The sequence below is a fragment of the Rhinopithecus roxellana genome, chromosome 12, assembly GCF_007565055.1.
Source record: "Rhinopithecus roxellana isolate Shanxi Qingling chromosome 12, ASM756505v1, whole genome shotgun sequence".
Taxonomy (NCBI): Eukaryota; Metazoa; Chordata; class Mammalia; order Primates; family Cercopithecidae; genus Rhinopithecus; species Rhinopithecus roxellana.
This window is the reverse complement of record NC_044560.1, coordinates 132,627,804-132,642,183: the sequence shown is the minus strand read 5'-3', so window position 1 is coordinate 132,642,183 and position 14,380 is coordinate 132,627,804. Positions and strand designations below refer to the sequence as shown.

Here is a 14,380-nt window from a genome sequence, read left to right as displayed (position 1 = left end):
TCAGCTTATGGAATCTTGCTTCTGGATTTTACATTAATTTCTGAAAATCAGAAATGTCATCTCCAAAAAATGTTTAGGAGGTTGTAAAAAACAATCACTTTATTTGGTATGATAGTTGTAGATATGGAGTATATTTTCTTTAAGAAATGAAAACTAAAAAGAAAATGCCACTCAACATTGTTGGTATAGCAATAGGTCAGCAGGAAAAAAAATACTGTGATAAACTTGTCTCTTTAATACCAAGAAGAAATTCTAGTCCAAGCTTCAATACACTTCCTGTTTTTTCACTAGATATTTCTTTTACTGCTGCTTTTCATTCTTTTCCACATTTCATATTAGAGGATTGGTACAGCCTTTAAAACTTCATTGACAGGAGCAAATCCAGTATCCACTGATTTCTTCTCAAAGGCACTCTAACCCATCAGATAGCCTGGCAGTTTCATTCTCATGAATACTCTAGCCATGAAAAAACTCAGTAGGACACAGATGAATCCAATGAACAGAAGAAGAAATCTATTGAGTTTTGGGATATTTGGTGCATTTCATCGGTCCAGGATTATGAAACCTAAACCTCCCATTGTAAGTAGGAAGCTGAATGCAAGTCCTTCCATAATATATTGTCCATTTACTCTGCAGGCCAAGAAAGCTACTGGCCTCTGATGCCCATGTTTATCAGTCACAGAGCCAACACTTGGAGATTCAACAATAACATCATAAATTATTCCTCCGGTGACGAGGAAGTCAGACACCACCACCAGAGCATACACAGTCATGGCCGATGGCATGTGCAGCCAGGGCGGCTTCTTCAGCTTCAGGTTGGGACATTCGAGCACTAAGAACGGGACATGGTACAAAGTCTCCATGTTGGTGGCAGCAAGGGCAAGTTTTCCATTTTAATAATTTAAAAATCTTGTGAAAACTCCCACTGGAAAGAAATCCTACAAATGTAAGTACTTTGGAAAGCCTGATGTAAATTAATTATTGTAAAAGGCTCAAAACTCCAACACGAATGAATTATTATACAAAGTTATCAATATATGGTGTTTATCAGTGGTTCATTTTAAAGAGGATTTCCCAGGCTGGAGTGCAGTGGCGCCATCTTGGCTCATTGCAACCTCTGCCTCCCGGGTTCAAGTGATTCTCCTGCCTCGGCCTCCCAAGTAGCTGGGACTTCAGGCACCTGCCACCACGCCTGGCTAATTTTTATATTGTTAGTAGAGACAGGATTTTGCCAAGTTGACCAGGCTGGTCTCGAACTCGTGACCTCAGGTGATCCCCCACCTCAGCCTCTCAAAGGGCTGGGATTATAGGCATAACCCACCCTACTCAGCCAGATTTCTACTTCTTTTGCAAGGAAAAGTTGTGTTGAGAATTCTGTACATACTCTTTAAGCCATGGTACCTGAGGTTTAATGGGAAGTGTTTTTTTTTTTTTTTTATTATACTTTAAGTTCTAGGGTACATGTGCATAACGTGCAGGTTTGTTACATATGTATACTTATGCCATGTTGGTGTGCTGCACCCATCAACTCGTCAGCACCCATCAATTCATCATTTATATCATGTATAACTCCCCAATGCAATCCCTCCCTCCTCTCCCCTCCCCCCTCCCCCCCCCCCCAGCTTCATTCTTGTCCCTGCAAAGGACAAGAACTCTTCCTTTTTTATGGTTACAAAGTATTCCATGGTACATATGTGGCACATTTTCTTAATCCAGTCTATCATTGATGGACATTGGCGTTGGTTCCAAGACTTTGCTATTGTGAACAGTGCCACAATAATCATACGTGTGCATGTGTCTTTATAGTAGAATGATTTATAATCCTTTGGGTATATATCCAGTAATGGGATTGCTGGGTCAAATGGCATTCCTAGTTCTAGATCCTTGAGGAATTGCCACACTGTCTTCTACAATGGTTGAACTAATTTACACTTCCAACAACAGTGTAAAAGCATTATTATTTTTCCACATCTGCTGTTTCCTGACTTTTTAATGATTGCCATTCTAACCGGCATGAGATGATATCTGATTGTGGTCTTGATTTGCATTTCTCTAATGACCCGTGATGATGAACATTTTTTCTTATGTCTGTTGGCTGCATAAATATCTTCTTTTGAGAAGTGTCTGTTCATAACCTTTGCTCACTTTTTGATGGGGTTGTTTTTTTTTCTTCCTTGTAAATTTGGTTAAGTTCTTTGTAGATTCTGGATATTAGCCCTTTAACAGATGGATATACTGCAAAAATTTTCTCCCATTCTGTACGTTGTCTGTTCACTCTGATGATAGTTTCTTTTGCTGTGAAGAAGCTCTTTAGTTTAATTAGATCCAATAGGGATAGAATTTTTAAGGAATGGACAAGTCATAGGCCCAGGTAAGTTAGAGTGGCTCACTTTTGATCTTGTGATGAAGGACAGAGTGTGTCCTCACCTGGGGGAACGAGGAGCTAAATAGCCCCACAGGAACCAGGCCTGCAGTATCACCATGGAGACTGCTTTCTTCCCTGAAGCGGGGGAAGGGATTCGTGTTTGTGTTAAGTGTGTTCCCCACAAAGAAGCGGCTTGCCTAACACTCTGTGTGCTTTGCCCAGAGCTGCAGATGGATTTCTACACAGGGACAAATGAGGACTCAGACATCGGCTTCCATTTCCGAGTACACTTTCACCATTGTTTGATCATAAACAGCTATGTGTGTGGGACCTGGAAGTGTGAGAAGAGATGCCACAATGTGCCCTTTGAGGATGGCAAAACATAATCTGAGCATCTTGATGCTGGACAATGAGTACCAGGTCAGCATCCTGGGAACTCCCAGTACAAGGGTTCCATGGGCTCTCAGAGCAGCAGGCAGCTCTCCCTGACCTGGCTCCAATTGTCCTTCAGGACCCATCTCCCATAACTACTCCTGCCCTGGGCTTTTCATCATGGAGCACCCTCTGCTTGCACTGCCATCCTCAGCTCTTTTCCCAAATCTGACCAGAGTCACTATCAGCTCACCTGGCATTTTTCCCAAGAAGGAGAATCTCCTCTGTCTTTTCCATTGTTCTCCTTTCTATTTGTGCTGTTACTTAAGTTTTCAGATAGTGGAATGAACACAATATTCATAAGAATAAAATTGTTTTAGTCAATGAGAAAATAAGTCTTTGTCTCACTCCTGGACCCAATCTTACTCCTGAGAATATTACCAGTGTTTTATTCTCCTTCCACGGGAAATCTCTGCTTATGGAAACATATAGATTTATTAATTTATTTGTTTTTAAACAAATCCTGGTATATGTTGCTCTCCACCTTACACTTTAGGAACTGAGTTGATTTGTTGTCAAAGAATACATCTTGAAGACATCATCTATTAATGGTGCTGCCTCAGTTTTCAAAGGTTGCATAATGTTGCATTAGAAGGAGTACCAAAAATTATGGACCTTGACTTTTTTGATGGGCATTGAGGTTATTTCCAATATTTTTCTCTTGCAAATGGTGCTGTATTAAGACTTCTAGTCAATTCTCTTGTCATTATTCACCTCTCTTACTTATATTGAAAGATATCACAAAGAAATGAAATATGTGCATTTTAAATGTAACAAATTAACACCTATAAAGTTACTTTACAACCTTAGTAATAGAGAATATATCCAAATGTTCTGGCTCTTTCTAATGGGTAGGCGAAAAGATTTACATTTTATTCAGATTCAAGTGAGGGATCTTTACCTATTCTTAGAAGCTGTTCAAAATGATATTCTATGTTTTGCAACACTTGTCCAATTCTACCTCTCCAACAGCACTTGAGTTTTATTCTTGGCCACCATCAGCCCAGATCTAGGCAACTCCAAAGAGAAACTGGGCCATCAGCAGTGAATGGCAGTTGTAGTTCGTGGAACTGAAAGATATACATTCAATGAACATGGCCTAACGTTAACCCTGTGTGAACCCCTGTACAAGATGCAGGGATTCAAGTTGGTGAAACACAGTCAGTAGCCATGGGGATTTTCCAGGATAGAGGGGAGGCTGAGCAAACATAGACCATGTGTCACAGAGTGGTAAAGCATTTCTTGAAGAATAAGAGAAAAATTAGAAATAAAGTGAGCAACTGTCTAAAATAGGCAAGAAAGTTAATCTGTAAACAGAAGAGTGTGTCTTGGGTTCAATTATATAACAAGGAGTTTTCTCATGGTATGTTGTAAGTACTAGGACAGAGTAGAGAAGGCGGTGAAAGCTTGTTTGAAGGCATACTGTCTTTCTGATGCATTTTTCTTCTTGTAGGTAATAAGAAGTAGCCAACACTGTTACAGCTTTGTCCATCAACTTCCACCACGTTCTGTGAAGACAGTGCAAGTGTGGAGAGATGTCTCCCTGACCTCAATGTCTGTCTGCAATTAAGGGAGATCACCACACTCTTCATTGTTGAGGAATCCCTTTTCTATGTGACCATAGGATCTCCAGAGCCTGCTAACAGCGTGACCTCTCCTCACGCTTTCCCCTACCCTTGGTTACTAAAACATCACCAAACTACCCAGGATTTCTTTGGTTCTTGCTTTAAGGGGGAAAGAGAAAGTGGTCATCCCCAAGAGGACCTGAGGAATTCTATGGGAGGCATACAGAAATCAAAGAGGGTAAATCTTCTTGTGACTCCAGGAGTGAGTGACAATGTGCCTAGAATGTCTTAGGAGTCATTAGGTACAGCATCCTTCTATGGCACGTCGTTGACGTCAGAGACTCTGAAACAAAATCCTTATCCAATCTCAGATGACTCACTGCATTGAAATGTTAGGTAGCTGTTTACAGCCACACAGGTGTACCTCGTGGCTTTAGGGAGAAATTTTGTAACTTGAGAACAATCTGGGGGAATTTCCTAATTCTTTCCATTGTTCTCAGAATATTTGTTGTGTATAAACATGGTGCTTGGCTCTGTACAGACTTTCACGTAGGAACTTTAGAAAAAGACACATGTCTGATGTGAAAATTTTAATTCAAGCAATCATTAGGTAATCATAGGAGTCCAAAGATTTCTTTTAAAGAACCCTAATTGTTGATGTTTAAAAATAATTGTGAGATTTTTCTGATGTTTGTGGCAGAATCTTGGAATTTCTATTTGGAAACAAATAGTCATGGGTTTAGACCAGAAAATATGTAGTTTATTGTTTGGATGGACACAATTCATACACATGGACACAGTTAGCAGACCTTGCTTTGCTGCTGTTTCACTAGGCATTGCAGCACAGCAAACCTCCCAACACATATTGACTTAGAACAATCATTTATTCTGATCTTTCTCAGTTAACTGGACTCATGTGGGTGGTAGACTATGTGGTGAGAGTCTCGTTTTCTGAAGAATCTTTTAGGCTGGACTTCCAGAGGATGCTTCACTCATGTCTGACTCAACACTGGGGCTGGGTGAACACCTGGGGGCTGACTGGTTATTTCCTTTCCTACCTCACCTCCCAATCCATGCCTTGAATTCCCTCAAATCATGAGAGTCTCGTGGTTCTTGGACTGAATGAATGATGATTGACTTCCACTAAAGAAAGCCTTCCAAAAGCTCAGGAAGAAGGTACAAGGCATCATAGGACCTAGCTTACAAAGGCAGACAGTGTCAGTACTGTGACATTGTATTGAACATGGTGAGCTATACAGACAGCCCACATCAAATGTAAGTGATTCCACAAGCTGTGGTTATTTTGACATGTGGTCATGAGGGAGCATCCTTGGCAACTGTTATCACCCAGTCCTCAGTGGCTTACATGTTTCCCACATTCCAAAACCACTAATCCTGTAAGGAACCACTGAATGCAATAGAATTACAGAAACAGGCTCAGATTGAAGTTCAGCATCTTATCATCCAATTAGGATCTGCTGTCCATGAGGTGACTACAAATTATCAGGTGCACTTTCTCTCAACGTATGCACTAAAAGAATACATTATCTGCCCTATACAAATCAAAATATTAGACTGAAACAGAAATAGGAAAATGCAGTGAACACACTTATTTTAGAAAGGGAAAAGATAATAAACAGCACTCTGAAAGCAAGATGGGTCACCAACAGCTTTACTGGAACCACCCACGAAAATTCTGCCAGGGTTCTCACTTTTGTTACATCTGCTCAAACCAGCATGGCCTTCTCTGGATATACTGTCTTGATATCTGCCGCTTGTATTTTTATAAGTACTTAAAGGATATAGGTTTCATTAAGTTGGACTAAGTGATCTTCTTTAAATTGATAAGCAAAACATGTACCCAATGAATGAAGCTGTGCTAGCTCATTGAACATAAATAAAAATTAAAACAAAGAGACAAATAAAAACAAACAAGAACAAAAAAGAAAATAGGCAGCAGTCACTGGTCCAAATTATTGGACCCTATTTTCATCTTCTCTGAAAATGTTTCTCTGCAACAATTGGCTCCACCATCTATTGTCAGCTTCTTGAAGCTCCTAAAAAGATTGCATAATGACAGCCCTTTTCTTTCTACAAGAGCTGTGATCATTTGGATCATAGCACAGACAGAGGACCACTTAGGAGAAGATAAACAATATATTACCTGAAAGCCAAACAATGCAGATTGAAGAGGGTCTCATCAAATAGCCTCTTTTTCTGCAGGGCCCATCTCAGGCATCATTTTGGTCATCCTCATCCTTTCTTCCCATGTTCATTGTCACAGTTTGTTCAACAGCAGCCTTACTCATGGGTGTGCCTCTCTTTTTGCCCTCCTTTAACTTAACATCCAGTCACCTTGAGATGTCAATGAACAGTAAATAACACCTTCATGCCTCACTTCTTCATTTCTTTAAAGTGTAAACTGAAATTTCCTCCCCTCTCACTGGAAAATCTCAGGTTCTTATTAGGTACACTGACCTCCATATATCATCCCTCTCACAGTTTTGTTCACTTCTCTGTTTTGTTGATGGATCATAGGCCCTCTCATCTGCATGGAATTCAGTTTTTGGGGAAATTAGGCAATTGTTGCTCAAAGTGGGTAAAAACTATCTTGGAACCCATGTCTTTCTGATCAGGGCATGAGTTTGATTTCATATCTACATATCTCTGGCTGATGCCCATTGTATTTGAATAACCTACAGGATCCTACATGCTGCCCCTGCTAGACAAACACACAGTGACTGACTTTTCTTAACTGATATTCACCAGCTCAGTTCAGTTCACATAGGCCAGTTGTTATACTCATCTGTATACTACCTACTATCCTGTGCTTATAGTGGCCAGGAGTGACATCTCAGATAAAAAGAGAAGACATAGTGTCCAGGAACCTATGTTCAACAAACGAGTTTTGATTTGCCTCTGGGGATCAACTCAACATCTTTTCCATGCTCCTCAACCCCAATTCACGGTCTTTTCCCAGCAAATATAGCATTACTCAAAAAACAAAAGCCACCTGGCTAACACGGTGAAACCCCGTCTCTACTAAAAAAACACAAAAAACTAGCCAGGCGAGGTAGCGGGCGCCTGTAGTCCCCGCTACTCGGGAGGCTGAGGCAGGAGAATGGCGTAAACCCGGGAGGCGGAGCTTGCAGTGAGCTGAGATCTGGCCACTGCACTCCAGCGTGGGCCACAGAGCGAGACTCCGTCTCAAAAAACAAACAAACAAACAAACAAAAAAACCCAAAAGCCTTGATTTCTGAAAGATCTGTGGGGCTTCCCAGTTTTTGCTGAAAGCCCCCCCTCAAAATGAATCTAGTCTTTGATAATGTTGTCCTTGATGCCGAAGTCCACCAAAGCTGTTTCCTCTCTGGTGCTGTCCATGGTACTGAGCACTGGTGCATCTGGGCCTGTATTTGCAAGTGAGGGGCCAATAAGACAGAAGTAGGAAAGAAATTTTTTGTTTTGTATTTGATAAATCACAGCTAAAAATATGCATGATAAATGGAGCAGAAATTGAATTTGGATTTTCAAGTCACAATTTCTGCATTGCCCTATATCACCATTCCTATTTAACATAGTATTTGAAGTCCTGGCCAGAGCATTCACAAGAGAAAGAAAGGGCAACCAAATAGAGAATGAGGTTAAACCATCCATATTTAGAGACATAATTCTATATCTAGAAAAGCTCATAATCTCCACCCAAATGATCCTTAAGCTGGTAAACAACTTTAGCAAAGTTTCAGGATACAAAATCAGCGTGCAAAAATCAATAGAACTCTTATATGCCAAAGACAGAGAATCATAGGGCCAAATCAAGATTGCAACTCCATTCACAATTGCCATAAAAGAAATAAAATACCTAGGAATACAGCTAACTGGTGAGGGGGAAGGCTGTTACAATGAGAATGACAAAACACTGTTTAAAAATCCAGAGATGAACAAAAGAAATGAAAAAACATTCCGTACTCATGGATAGCAAGAATCGTTATCATTAAAACAGCCACACTGCCCAAAGAAATGTACAGATTCAATGCTATTCCTATTGAACTACCAAAGACATTCTTCAAATAATTAGAAAAATCTATTTTAAAATGTACATGGAGCCAAGAGTGAGTTGAATAACCAAGAATATTCTGAGCAAAAAGAACAAAGCTGGAAGCATCACATTACCCAACTTCAAACTGTACTGCAGGGTCAGAGTAAGCAGACAGCATAGTGCTTTTACAAAAACAGACACATAGACTAATGGAATAGAATAGAGAGCCAAGAAGAAGGTCCCACACCTACAGCCATCTAACCTTTGACAAAACTGACCAAACAAGCAATGGAGAAAGGACTTCGTATTCAGAAAACCAATTTCTGATAACTGGCTAGCCATATGAGATGAAAAACCAACTCAAGATGGGTTAAAGACTCAAATGTAATACTCAAAACTGTAAAAACCCTGGAAGGCTACCTAGGCAATACCATTCTGAATGTAGGAATGGGAAAAAGTTTCATGACAAAGATGCCAAAAGAAATAAAAAGAAAAGCAAAAACTGACAAATGGATCTACCTAAACTAAAAAACTTCTGCTCAGCAACAGAACCTATCAACAGAGTTAGCAAACAAGCTACAGAATGGGAGAAAATATTTGCAAATTATGTATCTGAAAATTGTCTAATATCTAGCATCTACAAGGAACTTTAACAACTTTACAAGGACAGAACAAACAGCCCAATAAAAAAGTTGGCCAAGGGTTGGGCGTGGTGGTTCACACTTGTAATTCCAGCACTTTGGGTGGCTGAGGCAGGTAGATTGCTTGAGTCCAGAAGTTCAAGACCAGCCTTGGCAACATGGGGAAACCCTGTCTCTATGAAAAATTAAAAAAAAATAGCTGAGTCTTGTCTCGGGTACCTGTAATCTCTGCTACTCAGGAGGCTGAGCTGAGAGGATCGCCTGAGCCCAGGCACAAATTGCAGTGAGATGAGATTTCACAATTTCACTTCAGCCTGGGTGTCAGAGTAAAAACCTTATCTCAAAAAAAGTAGACAAAGAACAGGAACAGATACTTTTTAAAAGAAGAAATACATGTGGCCAAAAAGCATATGAAAAGAAACTCAAGTTCTCTGAACGTTAGAAAAATGCAAATCAAAACCACAGTGAGATACCATCTCTCACCAGTCAGAATGGCTAGTATTCCAAAGTCAAAAAAATAGCAGAAACTGGCAAGCTTGTGAAGAAAAAGGAACACTTACACATTGTTGGTGGCAGTGTAAATTAGTTTAACCATTGTGGAAAGAAATGTGATGATTCCTCAAACAGCCAAAATAGAACTACATTCAACCCAGCTATCCCATAACTGAGTATATACCCAGAAGAATAGAAATCATTCTACCACAAAAACATGTGCATGTGAATGTTTATTACAACACTATGCACAATTGCAAAGATGTGGAATCATTGCACATCTAACTGCCCATGAAGGAGAAACTGTATGCAGCAAATGTGGTATATATACACAATAGAATACTATGCAGCCTCAAAAAAGAATGAGATTATGTCTTTTGCAGAAACATGGGTGGAGCTGGAGGCCATTATCCTTAGTGAACCAATATGGAAACAAAAAACCAAATACTGCATGTTCTCACTTAGAAATGTGAGCTAAATGATGAGGCCCATGGACCCCAAGCGGGGAAAAAAACACGCTGGGTCCTACTTGAGGGTGGAGGGTGAAAGGTGGGACAGGAGCAGAAAAAATCACTATTGGGTACTAGGCTTAGTACCTGAATGGTGAAATAATCTTTACCACAAGCCCCCATGACACTACTTTCCCTGCACATGTACCCCTGAACCTAAAATAAAAGTTTAAAACACAAAGAAAATACCAATCTCACCTTTCTTCTGGAAACTGCAGGAGAAACAGTGTCTCTGAAACTTTGATTCACATGGACATAAAGAGAAAGGAGAGGGTATAGCTAGAACCCAGGTGTGGGATAGACAGTTGAGAGCAGCTATTGCCTGGTAGAGCTAAGGGGCTTGGTACGGGACGGGTTTATGCAAGGACTTCCTCTACCTCTCTCCCAGATCACTCTGAGGATCCATTTCAGTGCTGTTCCAGAATCTTTAAAGGCAAAAAGAACAATTACCTTCTACAGCCAACATCATTACCAAGAATCCCCACTTTCAAAAAATTGTTGTTGTTTTTTTTAGCCATTGTACAAATTGGGAAAATGTACACCTTCTGGGTAGATTCTGCACAGTGGAGAAAAGGCTTGAGACACATAAAGGCTGGGCTTTACAATCATTATTCCTCGTAATGTCTTTCTTCTCTGTGCATTTCCCTGGTAACCCAGTCCACAGCCTGGTACCTCCAACTTTGTCATTTCACTGCCTTACAGACACAGGCCTGCAAACAGCTATGACTGTGACTGAGATTATGTCTTTTGCAGACTGTGTCTTTTGTGACTCCGTGTGTGCTGAGTTTCTTCCTGACACCTGAGCCTTTCTCGCCCTACAAGGGAAGCTTGCTGGGAGGAGCTTGGAATCAGGAATGAAGTCAGAGGGCATGGCTGACACGGACCATTTAAATGTTGCAACTCAGAAATTCACACAGAAGTCCGGACACAATTCTGAAGAGTTGCCCAGAGGAAGCCAAAATGTCAGAGCCATAGGTGAGTTGAAAAGGCACAGCCTTCAAAAACAAGTCACATTAACCAAAAAAGAAACAGGGGAGATTTTCTAAGACAAAAATATAAGCATTTCATTGTGAATACTTTACAGAGAACTGTGTGTTTGTGGCCTACAGACCCTGAGGCTATGGAATCTGAGATGTTTGTGGGGTGTAGGGTGTGGACCCTCGACCAGTGTAACCCTCTGTGAGTGTGTGATAGTGTCTCATGAGAGTGAATTCTGCTGAGATGATATGTTAGGTGGGAGGTGGATGGTCCACCACAACAGGCAGGTGTGTGAGTGAGTGTAAGGGGGTGAGTGTGCTTTGTCTTCACGACTGTGAAGTGAGTGTGTGTGTGATCATAGCCCAAGCGCTTGAGAATCTTTATACACACAGTGAGCAGGCATGTGTGGCTCAGTGAGTGGCCTGGCTCTGTGTGACTGTGTGTGTGTGTGTGCTGAGATATGATTGGGTGTATAACTGGGAACATGCATGTGGCCTTCTGTGCATGTGAAGGTTCCTCCCCACACAGCAGCACCTCTGATGCAGCAACTGTGCATCTTCCCGCGTGTGTCAGTGTTGATCCTGGGTGGTAGAACTGGTGGGGATTTGGGAACTTGGAGTTACCGAGAGCTCATTTTCAATCATTCATGAGAGCAGAATGTATGATCTGTAGATGTCTCTTTTTAATAAGTGTGGGGAAGTGGAATGTAGACTCTGGGGGTAATGTTTCCTCAGGTGGGGACTGCACAGAGTGACCACCAGCTTCTGCCTCTCAGACTCAAGTCAGTCTCTTCCTATCCCTCATTGCAGCCTGTCTTTCCTATTGTAGGACAGGAGGGTGGGCAGATCCTGGCTGGCTAGCAAAGAACACTGTAGGTTCTGGTTTCGTAGACTGGATCACCCAGGTCCAGGAAGGAACAAGTGTAGCCACAGTTAAAACAGAACTTACACTGTGTGGTAATAAGAAAAATGTTTGGGTTCACTGGCTCATGTCTATAATCTCACCACTTTGGGAAGCCAACATGGGAGGATAACTTGAGTTCAAAAGTTTGAGACAAGCCTGAGCATTATAATAAGACCCTGTCAAAAACTTTAAGTATCAGAACTTTAAGTATCAGATGTGGATGGTATTGAGCGCCTGTCATCCCAGCTACTTAGGAGGCAGAGGCAGGAGGACCCTGCACTCCAGGAGTCTGAGGCTTCAGTGAGCTATGACTACATGACTGTAAGTCAGCCTGGGTGACAGAGCATGACCCTGTGGCTGTGACAGAGCATGACCCTGTCGCAAAACACACACACACACACACACACACACACACACACACACACACACACACACACATAAATCAACGACTTGTAGTCATTGTAGAAATCAATCATTCCCTCCAGTTATGTCCCAGACCACAGGCTTCATTTGTGCCAGTACTGGGGCTGTGCTGTCAGCAACGTGTGCCCCTTCTGGGAAGGGGGTTCATTGCCCGTGATGATTGTGATGCATGTCATCCACACACGGGGGTTTCCTGTTCTTTTATCATTTCCCTCTGTCTTTCAACAAGTGTTGTTTCTCACTGGAGTGAATTTCTAAATTCTTACATCCTCAAATCTTGTTTGCACAGTTTCAGAGTTGAAAATGAATGCAATTTAGTGTTGCAGGGAGACTCCCCCTTTCATTTGGGTCACCCCTAAATGACCCTATATGTGCCAGGGATTAGGGTAAAAGTTTTACATATATTAACTCATCCATTACTGAGAACACTCGACAAATAAAAATTCCTGATAATCCTCCTTGTCCTGGGGAAACTGAAGCAGGGAGTGTTCAAGTAATGGTTCTAAGATGGCACTGCTAGTAAGAGGCAGAATGAGGACTGGAACCCAGGCATCCTGACTTGCTCTTACCTATGGGTCCTCCATGTCTTCAGGAATACGGTGACCCGACCGTGGTAGGATGAAAGCGGGGAGGCCTCAGTCTGTTCTTCAGTCTCTCAGAGATATCTGTTACAGGAGGTGCCATTCTCATGGCCTGTGTCCTTGACCATTGGTTCTTATATCACAATTAGAAGGACACCAGTCCTCCCGTTCATGTGAGTACTCCACAGTCCAAGGATGGGGGTGGAGCAGAAGGGATAACATTTGCTCAGAGGGGACCTCATGTGTGAGTGTTGAGGAAATGTCTAGCTGGCAGGATGGGGGCACCGTGCAGGTGAAGGTCTTGGAGACCATGCAGCTTCAGTCAAGAAACCTACAGTGGCTGCATTGTGAGCTCGTCATCAGGCCTCAGGTAAGAGGACACTCAGGGGTTGGGCCTGTGGCTCTTTATCAAGGGCATAGAATTTTCAGCGAGTGGATAACTCTTAGGCCAAGGTCAGTGACTGTGACTTAGTTTCCATCTTGTGATGAGAAACAACGCATCTCACACCCCAAGGGCAGGACAAGCTGAAGCAGTCCCACAGGACTGAGGCCTACAGTATAAGCACCAAGTCTTCACTCTACCTATGAAAAGGTGGGAAGGATTTCTATGTGTGTCCTGTATGTGCCCCACAAGGGAGATGCCTGCTCACAACTCTGTGTGCTTTGCCCTCAGCAATGAGCCACAGCCACAGGTGAATTTACACATGGGGGTGGATGAGGACTCAGACATTTGCCTTCCATTTCTTAGTGCACTTTGGCCATTGTGTGGTCATAAATAACCATGAGGGTAGGATCTGGAGGGGTGAAGTGAAATCCTATCATGTGTCCTTTGGGGATGGCAAAGAATTTGAACCAACCATCATAGTGCTGGACATTGAGTACCAGGTGAGTGCCCCAGGAGCTCCCAGTACCCAGCCTCCATGGGCTCCCAGAGAAGGAGGCAGCTCTTCCTGAGCTGGTACCACCAGTCCCTCAGGACCCATATCCCATAACTACTCCTGCCCCAGGCCTTTTCACGAGAGAGCACCCTCTGCTTGCACTGCCATCTTCAGCTTTTTCCCCATATCTGACAAGGGTCAAAGTCAGCTTACTTGCCATTTCCCCAAAGTTGGAGAAGGTCTTCTGTTTTTTCCCATAGTGCACATTTCTGCTTATGTCATTATTTAAACTTTCATTTGCCTGAAAGAATACAATATGCGTAAGAATAAAATTGTTATGATCAGTCAAAAATTTAGTCTTTGCCTCATTCCTGGACACCAATCCTACTCCTGAGAACATTACCAGTGCTCTGCTCTTCTTCCAGAGGAAATCTTTGCCTATGGAAGAATACATGATTTTATTTGTTTTAAAACAAATCCTGGTATAAGTTGCTCTACACGCTACGCTTTAGGAAGTAACATAATTTTCTGTGAAAAAATATGTCTTGAGGATATCATCAGTCCTCGGTGTTTCATC

General features: G+C 42.0%; 1 pseudogene; it reads right to left on the bottom strand.

Annotated features, from left to right (window-relative positions):
- Positions 1-344: 344 nt before the first annotated feature.
- Positions 345-995, bottom strand: LOC115900797 (annotated as a pseudogene).
- Positions 996-14,380: the final 13,385 nt, after the last annotated feature.